This window comes from Lissotriton vulgaris, chromosome 8 (assembly GCF_964263255.1).
Source record: "Lissotriton vulgaris chromosome 8, aLisVul1.2, whole genome shotgun sequence".
Lineage (NCBI taxonomy): Eukaryota > Metazoa > Chordata > Amphibia > Caudata > Salamandridae > Lissotriton > Lissotriton vulgaris.
In genome coordinates, this window is record NC_141696.1 from 199,886,692 (window position 1) to 199,903,701 (window position 17,010).

The window sequence follows — 17,010 nt, forward strand, 5'->3', positions numbered from 1 at the left end:
GTACTGTGGTGGAGGCATGGGTCATTGCGGGTAGGCTCCGGAACTCACCCCGAACCCCTAGGGTGGCGGTTCAGCGGGAGTGGGTCCTAGGTCTCCTGTGGTAAAGTGCGCAGTGATCTGTAGTGCCGCCCAGATGGCGGATGTGTCCTCCAACCTCAGAACGGTTAGTGTACTGTTCGGTCTGCGGTAGGGTCCAGGTTCTCCAGGACTTGGTCGACGGGCCTTGTCCCATTATGGTAACACGTGTTTGGCAGGGACTTAATGCATAGGATGTATGTGCGTGGGTGAATGTAGGTGGTTGTGTGTGGAGATAGTTGCTTGGTCTTTTGTGTCCGGGTATGTGTGGGTTCTTTGGCGGTATCTGATTGAGTGAGTTTGGTGGTGTTTGATTGAGTGTGCAAGATGCCGTGTTTCAGTAAGTTGCAATGTTTTAGGTGTTGCTGCAGTTCAACTGATGTCAGATTGGCCGAGAGCCAACCCGCTCCTGTAGAAGACTCTTTTAATTTTGAGATGTATGTGAATATGGATTTATCCTGATTTTGTTTAATATTTTTGATGCAGCTAAGATAGATTGCTTGCAGGAGAGATTGTTTGCTAGGCACAGCTGTCAGAGCATGTTTAATTCCCTAAGGTTGTGGCAGAAAGAGGTTCAGCAAAGACAGATGAGAGGACTAATGATAGCCCAGAATATGGACAGATCAACAGTTTAGTTTTAAAAGAAGACAAAATGTGTACATTTGGAATTTGCAGGGTGTTCCCATTTAAATTTGCTTGTAATGGCTCAGTGAGCCAATGTGAGCAGTGATTAAGAGGATGAGGTATGCATTTCATGTAATATGTTTGATTTGGTTATAATTGGATTGGTTTGAGAGCAGTCTGTGGGTTGCCTTTTGTTTGTGTAAATGTTTGTTTGAATGAAGTGAGTGCGTCTTGTTGCATGAGTTAGATTGTCTGGTCCTTTTGAGCTACCTGAGATGGTTGTGCCTGGCTATCAGTGTGTTTTTCATGTAGTTTAAAAGTGCATGCAGGGCTGAGCTCTATGGAAAAGAATTTGGTTTCTTTTATCCCCTTAATTTGTGAACAGTAGAAGATGAAGAAATGAATAAGGATTTGATTACCAGAAATTAGAATGTATATTAATAGAATGTAGAAAGAGTGTAAAGTTAGAAAGAAGTGAAAAAAAAGAGAAATGTATTTTTTTAAAATAGGGTTAATTATTGCATGTTAGAAAGAGTTAGGAAGGCTTATTGGCTTTGTCAGCACCAGAACGACGATCGCAGAGTACGAGGCAGATTTGGCCTTGGGGATGAATGCCAGGGGGGCCAGGAAGGCTGGCTAGCAGCCCAGAATTCTTAGCTCTTGGAAGACAGTAAGAGTGAAATACATTTTCTGAACGGCAAAAGAGGCCTCCAAAGGGGGTGGAGAGCTGGAGGTGTTTAGTTAGTTTTAAAAATGACCTGTTGAGTGGATGTGATTCAGTCCACAATAAAATAAAAAAGGGTTGTAGAGCTCTGGGCTGGTAAGGTTTAGAATAACAGTGTGTGAAAGAGCAGAGCAGTTGTGACCTTGATGTGATAACAGCATTCCAATGGGTTCGCAGAGCACAGAGAGCAAGAGAAGAGACAGACAGAAGATTGTGAAGTGAGTGCAAACTGCTGCTGGTTTAGACTAAAGTATAATGCAGTTGTTCAGAACACATGTGATTTAGTATTAGGAACAAAAATTATGAATAACTTTCAACAGGTTATTGCTTTTGGACGTAGAGAATTACACTTTAAAATGGCCTAGTCTGAGGAAAGAAGGATTGTTTTGAGAAAAATGTATTTACTAAATAAGTTAGTGAGTGTTTCAGATGCAATAGTTTAAGCACATGTTACTACTATTATTTGAATTGTATTCAGAATAGGTGATTGATTTATGTGCAGTTTAAAGGCAAGAAGAAAAAGATTTATTGGTTGTCTGTTGTGTCCATTTTTGCTGTTGAATTTTTTTGTTTCACTGTTGGTTCATGTCATAGTATAAATGTTTTCTATTTAAATAAATATTGAGTTGGGGGGTCTCTGATTGGCATACTGATTATTGACTTTGCTAGTGGATCCCTAGTGGAGAGTACTGATCATGCGAGGGTAGGTAAATGCATAGCTCCTAGTAGGTAAATAATATTGATTGTGTTGCTCATAAGAGTGGTCTGGTGGGAATGTATATATGTGTGTATATATTGGATTTGTATAACAGTCTTTGTATGCAGTTTGTCCATGGGACACCATTGCAGTGGGCCCAGTGCCCCACCCGCTGAGTGGAGGTGCAGAGTGTGTGTTTTGTGCAAATGTCTGCTAGTGTGCACTGGAGTATTTAGTATGTTCTGGGGGTGAGAATATACCTTTGGCAACAGGATTAAATGTGTATGATTCAGGAGTTTAAAATGTTAACATAACACAGTTAGAGCTGTGATTTTACCCAGAAGTAAGATGCCCCTTTTTGTTTAAAGATGAGAAAGTGCATTGGTTATAAAATAACCCATTTAGACAGGGAAAGATGTCCATGCAGAAATAGATTTGGTACCTTTAATAACAAGAATAAAATGTTTACGCACAATATGTAAATTACTGGCTCATGGCAAGTGAAAGATGTGAAAGTAAATGTATATCATTACAAGATTGTCATGTGATTTTCAATGCTGCTAAATGTTTTGCCTTTTAGCTGAGTGTTTAGCCTGCTTTAAGTTTTTCATAAGGTTATAGATAAATGGTAGCTCAGAATTTGCTTAAATTAGTTAGAAATAACTGCGGAGTAAAAAAACAACAAAATGCAGGGTTTTGGCTGAAGGTTAAAAGAGGTTAGGTCTGTTTCTTGTCTGAGACAGCAGACAGGGTTTCAGAACAGAAAGTGGACAGTTAGAAGAGAACTTGGATTTTTTCTACATTGAAAGGATGCTATTTTTTCTTTAGGATTGGGATAAGTATATATAGGGTGATGATAGATAATATAGATGAACAGGTGTGAATGAGCTCCAAGCATAGGTTTTAAAGTAAGTATTTGTAGAAGGTATTTTTACTAGTGGTTGCCTTTTTGTTCAAAATTTTGTGTGTTGTTGTTTTTTTTTTGTGGTTTGATTTGTTTAGTTTCAGTGCAATGGGAAATATTTTTATCTCTGTGTTATGGTGAGTATTGATGCAACTTTGTGCTAGACAGATTACGTGTGCACTGACACCGCATGATGCATGACATGCATGAGAAAACTATAGTCCTTTGAGTAACTAATATTGTGTTTTCCTTTTTGTGGCTTTTGCGTTTGGTATATGTATTATTGCGTATTATTTTATGTTATACGCATGTAAATATTGTGTGTTTTATGTTTTCTTTGGCTTATTGTGCATTGTTTGTTCTGTTCTGTGTGGTAGGTATGCTGATCGATCTTAAGCCTGACAAATTAAGGAGGCCAGCATACTGGGTTTTGGGCTGCAGTTTCACTGTGCATGAAATGCATGGCATTGTGTTGTGTGTCACAGCTCCTTTGCATGTGTTGCTGGGATTTGTCTATGCTTTCTGTGCTTAGCACAGCAAGTATACCTGCTGGCTTGGTATGCTTGTTTTTATTTTATGTATGTTTCTGTTTTGTATTGTTTTTACCATTCTATTGTTGATACTAGTAAAAGCTCCTCTGTGGGAAATTTGTTCTGGTCCCTAAATTTCACAGATAACACTTCAGCAGTGTATGTCCATTTGGTCAAATGATATAGAAGAAAACAACAAGAGTTCTACGGTGTACTCATGGTGTTGTGTCACAAGCCTGACCATCACCTAAGTCATTTTTTGTTCCTTTATAGTTTTCCCTTTTGCCGCCATTTCCCTAATGAATGTCGCATAGTGCCTAGTTATGGGGGAGTTTAGCTGTGTCCCAGTCCCATTTCCTTTTCCTTACTCCTTCATGGGAATAAAAGGCCTCAAAAGAAGTAGTGTGTTTTGTAATAAATAAATAATTATAATGAATTTTTCTTAGTTACATTGTATTAGATATTAATAGGCACACACACATCATTTTGTGGCAATGACATTTGTACATGTGCTAAAAGGCTTTCTAGCCCTCTCAAAAGTGCTATGTATCTCTTAGAATTTTGTTTATGCCCAGTGCTACACCCAGGGGTTGATGGTGTTGACTGAAGTGAAATATGTTTCAGATTTCCTCCTGTCAAACTGGGGGAGAAAGCTAGCTCCCGGCTAGCTCTCCTATAAATTAGGACTAGGTAACATGTATATTGCTCCCTCCTCTTCTCAAATTTTTATTAGCCTGCCCTGCTTTGATCTAAAAGGGGAATTAGATGTGGGTAGTTTTGTTCTACAAGAGTTGGGTAGTAACACCATTATTGTAGTCGTGCGAGTACATTGCTAGTTCTTTATTAGCTAGTCTGTGAAAATAAACTGATAGTCTTTATTAGAGAATTATTTTAATTGGATAGGGATGAAAGGTACGAAAAGACCCGCCCAGACGCCCCAGACTAGTGTTTCCTTATTTGACCTTTGAAGGGAACAATAGTTCTGTACTTTTTTTTGTTTCACATTCCTAGGTAACGACATCATTATTGTGCAGCACTAAGTAAAGGTGCACAGGTATCACAAGTCTCTTAACAGTTAGCCTGTATAGTTGAGCTGACAATCCCTATTAGAGCTGGTGAACAGGTTTTCCCCTAAAAAAAATGTTACATGGTCTAAATAGTGAGAAAGGTGAAAGATGCTTGTGTGATCCTCAGCAAAATATTTTTTTCTGTTGAAATTATAGCTTTGTAGAAGTTAGTTTCCTGCTGCTTCTATAATATGTGAGCATGGTCATGAGCAAAATATAGTTGTTTTGAGTAATAACCCCTTCGCTGCTCATGACGAGCTCAGCTCGTCATGCAGTACACTGGTCGTGTGCTTATGACGAGCTGAGCTCGTCATGAATATATGGCAGCAGGGATTTTCCAGCACAGGAGAAAAATCTCCCTAGCAGCCAAGGTGATAGAAAAAGAATATTAGAAGTGTTTGAAGTTTTGCACAACAGTGAAGGTTCACAAAGTAGACGCTGTGTGCATGCTATAGGAATAGCGGTTTGAAATTCCCTTTTTGAGGGTTCTCAAGTGAAAATGCGGGAATACAACATGTCTGTTTTGTTTTATTTTTTCTCTTCTCTTAGAATTCAGTAAATGCATACGTCTGTCCACAGGTAATACAGGGGAAAAAGTCAGATATGTAATGTATTACCTAATGTCAGCACAAATTTATTGATAGGCCTGAGATGTTTTCACATTCAAATTCACACCGCCCAGCAAGTGTTTGGGGTGTCCCGATAACAAATTGTTTTGCTGATATTGAATACCCTTTGTTGACAGACTATTTGTATGCTTTGACTAAAGATCTTCGTTCCCTTCATCAGCAGCTAGCAGACACACTGAAGCCGCAACCGGAGGGGCCTGGACACACCATCCAACACGGGGACTGAGTCGTCATCCGAAGATACCAGCGGAAGTCTTGCTTGGAGCCGAGGTGAAGAGAGCCGAGGCAGTTGCTGCTTGCCACCCGAACCTCACTCAGGATCCAGGGCCATAAGTCGTGGACTCACGTAAGCCATGTAAAGAGGGTCCCGCTTCTGTTGCACTATGATGAGTGGGTGAGAAAGGGCGTCGCTGAGCCGGATAAAAGAGCGAAGAGGCCAGTTCTGATTGCTAGTGGTGAGGCCTCTCTTGACTACAGTGATTCAATATCAGCGGATAAGTCCCATGCCATTAAGCCCCCCATTCTGTTCACAGATCCAGAGGTGCGAGGGAGCACTCGATACAATCTGTGGCCCAGGAAAGGAGAGCAGGGCACCGGAAGAAGGGCTGAGTAAGGGAAGTAGGGAAGGACTAAAGAAAGTGTTAGGGACGGACTGCTGGAAGAGCCCTGGTGCACTGTCGAGACATTGTCAGGTGGGACACTAGGATTGCGCCTGGGCCCAGATTAAGTGCTCCTCTGAGTCGTGAAGCTGTGCGACTCCGTCGTGGGAGTTAGGGAATGAACAATAGAAGCCTGCCTGTGAGGCTTTAACGGACACAGGGATAAGATCCCTTGAAGGGAGAAGATTCCCTCTGGTTGGCCTCAGTGTGAACTGTTTTTCCCCTAGTTTACTTTGGACTTGTAGCTAGGAAAATGAGTTCCTTTGAATGTTCCTATTCCCCAGGATGAGCGGCCTTTGCGGCTCCTTGTCCAGATGTCCCTGATCTCATTTGGTTCTCATGGTCTACAAATGTAATATTGTGTTTGTTTATATCCTAACTATTGCTTTCATATTTCTCTTTAGAGAATTAGTTTCTTGTTGCTTGGCGCATACCCTCATGGGTGTTATTCCAACACCACCTGAGAATGTCATTGGTACCCTAGCTCCTCACGAAGAGGAGCACTGGGAAGTTCATTAGGATGATGTAGTATTCAAATGTTCCACCAGGCACATGTTATTTATAGCACTGTAAATTATTGGGTGTGTGGGTCATTGCCTTCATACACACACAAGGGTGAGAAAATGTTGCTTGTATTCTTGCCCTATGGAAGTAGCTGTGAGGGTTAGTATACTTTGAATAGTTTAGGAAAAAAAACATTTCTCAGCCCGATAAAGATCTACTTCATGGATGTTAGATATAGGTCCTCGCTGATAATGTAAGTGAGCCCTCAATATAGAATTCAATAGGGTGTTTTCCCTGATAATGACCGTTTGATCTTATTTGCATTAATTCCTGCTCATGATGTAAACTGTGATGCATTTTTAAGTTGTCCGATCATGACATAGTGTTATAGAGAAATGGTACCCCGAGAACATATGTTTAGATTAGTCAAAAAAAAAGAGGGTGCCTCCCACCCAGAGAATAATTATTGTTTTAGTAGGTATTGTAGGGGTTGTTTTTTTACTTGTTGCCTCTGCACTTCCTGTCTTATAGTATGCTGCACTACTTCTATGATCATGCTCATCCTAGTATTTAATTTCCCGATACAAGATATCTTTTTTGATGACATATTATTGGTTATTCTTGTTTTCTTTGCTTCCCTTTGATTGATGAGTGATGCCGTCCCCGTTCTCTCCTTTAGAATTGTACAGTCCCTCATTTAAGCAATAAAGGCTGCACTTATGTTAGCCACAATAGGCTAAAAGGAGGGTCTGATAGATAGTAATTTCCCTGTTGCAGAATGTTCTAATGATGTTATGAATATGTTAGCCTAATGTGTCTAACCAACATGCAGTTACAGCCTATTATTCATGTGCTGCAAGCTACTGAGCTATTTTTGTAATGTGCAAGCTTCAGTTGGATAGAATTGTTTCCGTAATGTGTAAGCTTTTGTCTTATTATTGCCTTCTAAGTTAGAAAACCTGATGTGGTACATTGCTTTCCCTTGGTTAGGTTCACATTATTGATATTTCTGTATACTTTTGTATAAGAGAGAGAAGCTTGTCAATGGCAGACAGACTTCTGATGCTGACATTTGCTCTGCAGCTCCAATGTCTCATGGTACAGTTTCCCCCCCTCCCTTATGAGCAGAAAATCCCTGTTTCAGCATTTCTTGCCTTGAGTTAGTTTTGCAGAAATGTTTCCATGCCCTGGAGTAGCAGAGCCTCGGCTCTGTGGCCTTGAGGGGAGATAACAGTGTTGCCTTCGCAGGTGCAGATGCCTCATGTATGAGTTCATTGTTCACCATTTCGCTAGTTCTGTAATTTTCCAGTCCGGGCGTGTCCTTACCCTGCCATGCTATGTTATAATGTATTGTCATGATGGGATGGGTCAGTCCTCTCGGTGCACTCCCTGGGGTGTAGACCTGACGGGGCCCATCTGCAGATGAATATTATGTCCTAATAAATATATTTCTAATTCTTCTCCACTGCCTGGCTGGCTTAATTTATGAGAATGATAGATGAGTGAGGTAAGTCGCTCAGGTGGATTTGAGCCACGCTTATCAAATGTAACGTTGTATGATGTGGTCACTATTGCAACACTATTAGGATTAGTAGCTCGGGATGATTTTCTCTGAATATATGCACAGCTCTTTCTACAGAAAAGGCTGGAGACCCCTGCTCAAGGGAGAAACTCAGCACTGACCGATATCTACCAAGAGCGGCGGCTTCTGCTGTCATCCCCATTCTGCCGCTACCTTGCATGGCGGACAACTTCGTACTGTGGGGCAGAGATGAGTGTGCACTGTCTAACATGTCATTTGTACTGGAAGAGTATTTTTTCAGAATAATTCCTGTGCCTAGGCAGACTCAGAAGTCCCATACTCATTGGATGTGCGCTGATCATTGAAACACACATGCAATGCCTCACATTTTGGAGAAATCAACACATTTCCACTATCTTAGTAGATCTGGCTTTGTGTCAAAACTATTGGGTGTTTGCACGGATCTTCCCCAGCAGTGCCCCTTTGAAGATCCTATGACGCAAACTGAGCAAAGCTGTATCTGCACGGAAAAGGACACGTTTCCAGCACAAAACACATTTGCTTTGGATAGCAAATAGCATGCACCCTTTGCGTAACTTTGCACTACTTCAAAGGTTGTCAAAGGACACTCCATGCCAGATTATCACCAGACTCTCTATGCCTCCCAACAGTAAGAATATCTATTGGGTCAACACCTTTGTGCAGGCTGGATATCTAGTCACCCAATTGTCATGGTCATTGGAATTGCCACAGCTAAACTCTAGACATGACTGACTGTTAGCTGTCTGTGCTGGCCATTTTGATGTAGAGTTGTCATGGCAATTTCTGGAACTACAGTAGACCAGGACCGAATGTAAGCAGTATAGTCCAGATAAAGATCTACCATGTTGACAGTCCTGATAATAAAGCACCTCTAAAACAAATTACTTTTGGTACAGTAGACCAGAAACTACTGCTTGACATGGTAATTTGTAAGAAAGTCACTCATTCGGCGAAATACAATCATACAGTATTGAAGAAAATAAAGAGTTAAAATGAGAAGTGATCAAACATAGCAGGCATTGTGGAGGACTCCAATATAGCTCGACCCAGCTGAGATGTGCTGAGATCTGCCCCATGCATCTGGCATCATGGAGGGCTATAATATAGCCAATGCCTGTAGGTTCTGATATCATTAGTATAAGCCAAACCATGACCTTATATACTAATGCACGTGTATTACTGGCATTCTGGAGGATTATAATCTAGAACATGCCTGTAGGTTTTGACATTCATTAGTATAAGCTAAACCCTGACCGAATTTACTGATGCACACATTAGGGGGGACTGCAGTGCAACCCACCCATGCAGATTTCTATCATGTCTTTTCCCCTTCCTGCTCATCTCCTTCATTCCCATATTGACAAGACATACATCATGGGTACTGAATCCTTTACAAATCACATGCAGATTACAATAAAGGTATTATAAAGATGGCTATTCTGCAATTACCAAATACCATAGGACCTGCAAAATAAAGTGTAACTGCAATACAATCAAATTCTGGGCGTGTCCACGTCTGACACACCCCTACTCCTCCACACTACTAAGTGCAGTATTGTATTGCATTGTATATTAGATTTCTATAGCGCCTTATCACCCAGGGGTCTCTAAGCGCTTTAGACAGTGTCCCTGCACAAGAGAAGAGGATCTCTCTGGTCACTCTTATGGGCATGAAACACAGGTTTAGTCCCGCCCAGCAGGAGCAGAGTACAATCTGCGACCCTGCTGGGTGGGAGCAAAGAAATTTTACCAGCTCCCGCTGCACCCATGATGGGTGCAAGTATGCGAGCCTACAGGGGACATAGGGGCACTGCGACTCCCCCATAACCCCAACGTTTTTTAATGCTGTGGGTGTCCCTGGTGGGATCGGGGTGCCCATAGCAAGTAAAATCACCACACTGCCCTCAGAAAAAGTAATGCGGCCCAGGGCACTCCAGGCTGAAAATGGGACACGAGGATGGAGGGCTGCACACCAGCCTCCCAAAAACAACCCCCTTGGCTCACTTGGGGAATGAAAAATAAAAAAGGGCAGGTAACTAACAGTTTTTTCCACAGAATAGCGGATCTGTAGATATATATATATTTTTTGCCCCAGAAAAGGTCCCCTTGGAATTTTCCACCAAGCCAAAGGGAGCAGGGTATCCCTTTCCTTCCCTTCCCCTATAAGTTTTTAAAAAAGTTTTCACAGTACAGGGGACTGATTCCCCGAATCCTAAAATGACTTCCCCCATCTATTTTAGAAACCAGGGTCCCTTTAGGATGGAACACAGAGGATGAACTTTGACTACATTTTAGGAAGGAGTAATGACCTTACAGACAGGTTATATATAGATGTATCCATTAGCCTTGATAGGGAAGGTTTTTGTTCTGTTTTATTTTCTTTTAACCAGGAGGAAAGGAATGGTATCTCGTGTAAGATGTGATGAAACCTTAGTCGTTGTATTCACCTATCTTTTTCCTGAAGGCACTTTTTGATACTGGGGCACATATTCAGATACTTTTTTCTTATGATGTAAGCTCCTGCATCAATACATCTACCACCACGTGGTCCCATATGTATTTGACAGTCTGCCTACCATTCATCTTCAGAAGATGGTTGACCACCTGCGTTGGCTGTACAGATCACTCCAGGGTCAACTACACTGTGCTTTCCACTCAGATTTCATATTTGGATGTTATGTAATCGTGACTCTACTACCCAAGGATTTAGATTTTAGAGACACTGGAACACGGGTCAGGAGCCTGTTGTAACTCTGCTGGGTTGCCCTCTAGGGCTCTATCTGAAAGACATTCAGACATACAGATTGTGTCATGCCTCATCAAACACGCGGGGGACCTGAAAGGGTAGTATTGTTTCGCATTGTACAATTCTTGATTGCACCTCGCTATCAAGCTTGATTAAATAGATACCTGAATAATAAGGCCGGTCGCCGAGTTCACCCTAAACTGCCCACTGAGGTGTTACTGGATGTATAGAGAATGGAACACGATGAGTCCTCTACATGGGGAATCATGAATGTTTATCAGTGCACAGACTACTCTACATGATGACTCACCTTTCGAAGCATGGACCAAGGTTTAACTAGAATGTACTACTATTGTACTATTTCAGGATAGCACTCATTTAGATTAACGAGTTTCACTTATTAATGTTGCTCATGTTTTGCCATTCCACGATGGTGCTCATTCAGTTTTACTGTGATCAAGGCTGTTCTGGCCGCAATGTATTGTGAGTTAAACAGTGTTACAAGCACAACTCCGCCGAGGCTGTTGTTTTTCATGTATTGAGAAAGATTGAAATGTATTGGGCCGGTGGACTTCTCCAGTCGTGGCACTTCACCAGCGTGGGGCTGAGGGTGCATACCATCTATAACAAAGGAAACCACTGAAGTTCACCAGTTATAGTTATCTCAGGTAACTATAACTTGTGCCCTATTGGAACTATAACTTCCACCCGACCACGTGCTGTGCACAGTGATGGACATCTTACTCAATCTTTGAAAAACTATAGAAATTCACTGAAAAAACCTAACAGTTAAAGTGATGTTATAGTTAGTAATTGTAATGTCTTACGTTAGATAAAAAAAAAACTAGTAATGAGCTAACTAAAACTTACACCCTGCCATACACTGCTTATGATCTCACGCATTACATCACTGATGACATCTCAAATTACGTCATTAATGAGATCATTGATGACATCATACAGACATCATAACATTGTCCTATAGGATTTGTGGCTTTGAAGCAACACACTACAACTGTGGACAATTTTCTTTTCACTTTAATGGGATAACACACTTAAATACTTAAAAAGACCTCCAATTTTAAGTCGAGAGGTTGACAGGTATACATTTGCCACTGAAAATACCTCTTCTGTGAGGCCCATGGAAAAACCTCTGTAGTTTAGTAAAATACCTACACATGCACCTGTGACAGGCATTGTGAAATACAACTTTAAAGTCATGCTTACAACACCAGTGTGAGATAAACCACCTCTACATTCTTCATTAGTTAAGAATCTCCAGTGCCTCAGAATCTTTGATGAAGTTCTGGAAATAAACATCCACATTTTAAAAATGTCTTCATTACACTGCATTTGTCTATAGCTATGTATTAAAACTATTTCATATCGGCACATGCCCAGAAATCCACTGGTGGATTCTCTGTTGTCAACGAAGGTCTGGACTTTAGAACAGATTTTTTGGAACAGGCTTTGGCTTTAAGCCACAACCTCTCATCACCTTTTGTGTGCTTCTTTCAATCATAGCTCTACAACCAACATCAGGTGTGCTCAGCCTATACCTTGTTTAACTTTAGCAATACTCCCTGACAAAACTGTAGGGTTTTCTAAATGGTGCACCATATAACTTTCAACATGCAGGATTATGATAGCTGCCAAGGCTTTTGCTACTTCCTTGCTACAAGTCTACACGTGTACACTCAGTAATGCTGTGGGGTAAATACTATTGTGTTATCAGTAATGTCATCAGTAATGTCATTTGAGATGTCATCAATTATGTCATAAGGTATGTCATTTAATATGTTATGAGTGATGTAATATGTGAGGTCGTAAGTAGTGCATGGTGCAGTGCAAGTTATATTTAGCTCAGTAAACTATAACTGGTGAATTGCAGTGTTCTGTTTTGTTTTTTAAACATTAATTTTTACCTTATTCCAACACCTAATTATATATGTTCACTGAAAAAAACAAAGTTTTAAAGGATGTTATAGTTGGGTGAAAATGTCAGGTAAAACATACTGTTTTAAATGAAAACATACTGTTGTAAATGAAAAATCCACTGAAATCCAGCAGTGGTTATCTCAAGTAACTATAACTTGTGCCCTAAAAGTAACTATAACTCACACCCATTTTTTCCATTCAAAACGGTTTGGCCCCATCCCCTGGGGCCAAAACCAATTAAAAAGACCTCTCTCCAAGCTTTAATTGGCCTGGGGACCCCATCCCCCGGGTCTGAATTTCATAAAAAAGGGGGAGCGGTCATGTTTTCCTTCCTCCCTGAACCTATTGTGTCCCAGAGGATCCAATCACCTGGGACCTTTCTAAATTATAGGTGCGTGCCTCGGTGCCTACCTGGAGCACCGACCACGCAGCATTTATATTAAGTGGAGGGGGAACTCTGCCCCCTTCCCGATCCTCATTAGGCCCTAGGGACCCCATCTTCCAGTGCCAAATTAAATTCAAAATGAGAAGGGGGCTACCCCCTATCTCTGAGGCCCATTACTCCCAGAGGGCCCCATCAAATAGGGCCAAATTAAATTAAAATGGGGCCACCGGGCCCCCTGCCTAGAACCTTATTAGGCCCTGTGGACTCCATCTTTGGGCCCAAATTCTAAAGGAGCGGGCATACGGACCTCCCCTCAGAGCATTATTAAACCTGAAGACCGCTTGTGACCCCATCCACTGGGGCCAGATTCCATACAAAAGAGGGAAGTCTATGCAGCTTCCCCCCTGAGCCTTATTACACCTTGTGGACCTCCATGCCCCTGCATCAATTCCATAAAAATGGGGAGGCGGCCACGCTGCCCCCCTCCCTGAGCCTTATAAGGCCTCAGGGACCTCATCCCCTGGGGCCAAAATCAATCAAAAAGGGGAGACAAGCAACACCGCCCTCCTCCCTGAGCCTTATTAGGCACTGAGGACCTCATCCCCAAGGCCAATGTACATAATTAAGTGGAGGAGGACATGCAGCCCCCCTCCCTGACCCTTCTTGGGCCCCAGGGACCCCATCCCTGGGGCCACAGGTTGGTGTACTGGTGTCGTCTGAGGAACCCATAGAGCTCGAATAGGTGACCGTACGAGGAGACCCTGGGTCCCCGTGACCCGAGGCGGCTCTCTGCATAATCCAGGAGTCCTCACCTGGAGGGAGCAGCTAATTATGCGTTCTCTTGGACGACTATCTTCCAGACAAGGCTAGCTCTCTAACTTATTGCTAAAATCCTTAATAATTTGCCTGACTCTCTTGACAAAGTCCATATAAAATGGTGCATGTATGTAAGTGAGATTACCAACAAGGATTAGAGGGAGGCCTTTGCATCGCCTCGCGATTTGCTCCTGATTTAAATTAATTCAGTTTAAACTACTACATCGGACCTACTACTCAAGCTCCGTATTGGTTAAAATTGTTCTTCTGGACTCTCCGTTATGTCCCCTTGACTGTGGCCATGTATATATCTATTTGCATCAATGGTGGGGAATGTCCGACTCTACAGAGATATTGGGTGGAGGTCATCTCTGCTTAATCCCAGATTTGCAGTAAGGATGTTGAGGCTACTCCGAGGCTATGTCTCTTGAACATTTGGGACACCACTCATCTGTCTAGACCTGAGCAACTGTGGGTCTCTCTGGGATGCATGGTGGCTAAAGGAACCATCGCTAGGACGTGGAAGGGAGGGGTTGAATTGAAATGCACTGATTGGGAGTCGGATAATAACTGGTGTATGCAGGCCAAAAGAGTGGTGTATGAAAGCAGAGGTTGCCAGGGTAAATGGGCGAAAATTTGGGCCACATGGAATGAGAGTAGAGGTTGGCTGTGCGCCCCCTTTAACCTCATGGGTGCTGCTGACGAGCTCAGCTCGTCACGGCCGTTGGAACGTTCGCACGCGGGGCTAATTTCCCTGCTGTGCTGAACGTTCTGAAAACGGGTGCGGCCGTGACGAGCTCAGCTCGTCATGAGGACAGCTCCGCTGTACACCATGACGAGCTGAGCTCGTCACCAGCATGCGGGCGCTGCGCGCTGCCCCCTCCCCCCGCAGCGATGGGGTTAATGTTGCTTCTCCGTTAATTTTTGATAATGAATCATTGTAATTTTGTGTTCATTGGAATCATTTTCAAATATGAAAACTTGATTTATGCTCCAGTATAATGTGCTCTTCTGTAATGTTTATGTTTATTTTTTGGGCACTTTTCATTTAACCCTTATTGTATAGTTTAATGACCGCTTATTTAGTATTTGTGTGATATTACTTGAGTTGTGTCTTTTCAATAAGAAAAAAAATTTTGACAAAAAATTATGCGCTCTCCCTCTGGGCAGAAGCAATATCTGTTGTGTTTTCCCTGCCAACAGGGGTGCAGGCAGGGAACAGAACAAAAGTCTGCTCCTAGTTGGCAGGAGCATGTTGAAATCTCATGCTGGGAGTAGACTTACCTGCCCTAATGCAGGCATAGAAGGCATGTTTGCTCCCATTTGCTGATTAATTTAAAAATGCTCCCATAAGGCTGGAGCACACGTTTCTCTGCCGTGCTAGTGCAAGCAGGGAAACTACTGTGTCTGAGAGATGGGCTCCTTGGGACAAAGTAACTGACCCCACCTGGGGATGATGTTCTCTTAGAGGTTCGGGGGGGGGGGTGCTAGGGGCTGCAAGGCTAGTCTCTCTCTAAACTTAGTTCCGGTCCCAGGGGATGTGATCCCTGAGACCTACAATGGCTCGGGCAGGGGGTGTACATCCACCTCCCTTTTTAAAATAAAATAAAAAAATTGGTCCCAGGGTATGAGGTCCCTGGGGCCCAAATGAGCACACATGCCCCCTCCCCAAATGATTAGATTTATTGTGAGCCAGCATTTTGTTTTGTTTTTTGGCACACTCCTGTTGGGGGTACCTCTGGGGCCACCATACAGGACCTGGGGGGAGAGGTGGTTGGGTGGCAGAGTATCCCTAGCCTGCCATCTTATATAATATTTTTTTCAATCTCCAGGACAAGGAACCAAGAGCCCAATTTCGAGTCTGGCAGTCTTTAACCGCCAGACTCGCTGTGACACAGCGGTGGCGGTTCTGCAACTGACGTATTATGAGGCAGCTGTTTGGACCATCCACCGCTGCGCCGGCTGCACCGGCTGCACCAGGTAATCACCGTTCCCTGGTAATGAAGTAGTGGACAGATCTATTCAAGGTGCAAGGCTGGCCACCACGGTCCCCCGAGCATATTTCGTGTTTCCCCACCGCCAGCCTTTTCATGGAAGACTCAACGCCATGAAAAGGCTGGCGGTGGGGAAACAAAGGGGACCCTACAGGGTCCCCATGCCTCCGCTGCCACAGGAATGTATTCAGGGGGCACAACATGTGCCCCTCTGTTTGCATGCACCCCAGGTTTCAGCATATTTCTAATGTTGCTGGCAGCTTCGCTCCCGCTGGAGTCTGACTACCCGGGAGTGATTTGGCTCAAGGGTCAAAAGAATAACCCATATCTCATCTAGGTGTGTGTCCGACACAATCAATTATTAACCTTCAGTGTATGAGATGGTAATGTATTCATCCTCTGTCTCTCTTCTAAATATCCATTCTGTTCAACTACATTCTTCTGCCATCCTCTGACTCGAAATATCCTTGGTGTAATATCCCAATCTGAGATTGAATTCCTTTAGAATCTTGATCTTAGACCATGATAACAACCCAGGTTCTTGATATTATACTGTAAGATCACACCTGAAACGACGCAAAATAACTGGCGCATCCCTGCTGATATGCAGGGATGCGCCAGTTATTGTAAATCTGCCCCAATGTTTTTAGCTCTAGCCTTGCTCGAGCAGTTCCAGCAATTAGGAAATGTATAGTTCTGGAGCAGACTTCATAGAATTCATGGAAATGCTGATAAACATAGGGGTAGTCAATAGTTTGGAAATCTTCTGAAAAGATGAAGCATGTTTGGAAAGTTCTAAGGCCATTGTTACAGTAGGAGTCTATTATCATCATTGATTAAAGCTACCTTTTTAGGCCATCTCTAAATTATAGGGCTTTGCAAAGATTGAGAGTGTTTCATCTCAGGGAAGGGGCTTGGTGCAGCAACTGAATTTCTTTAAATATGGATTCAAGTTAGGGGTTGCTTTGGTGACTCCAAAAGATGGAGACAAGGAATGGCAATGCTATTTCGAGAACTGCTCTGGACTTTTTCATTGAGTTGGATGCAAGTGGGACAGGTTGGCAGGATGGATACAGGAGGGAAATAGTTGTTGGATTAAAGGAATTTTACATTGACATTACAAAGGTACCTGCTCCTTGCTGGTATCTTTGCAA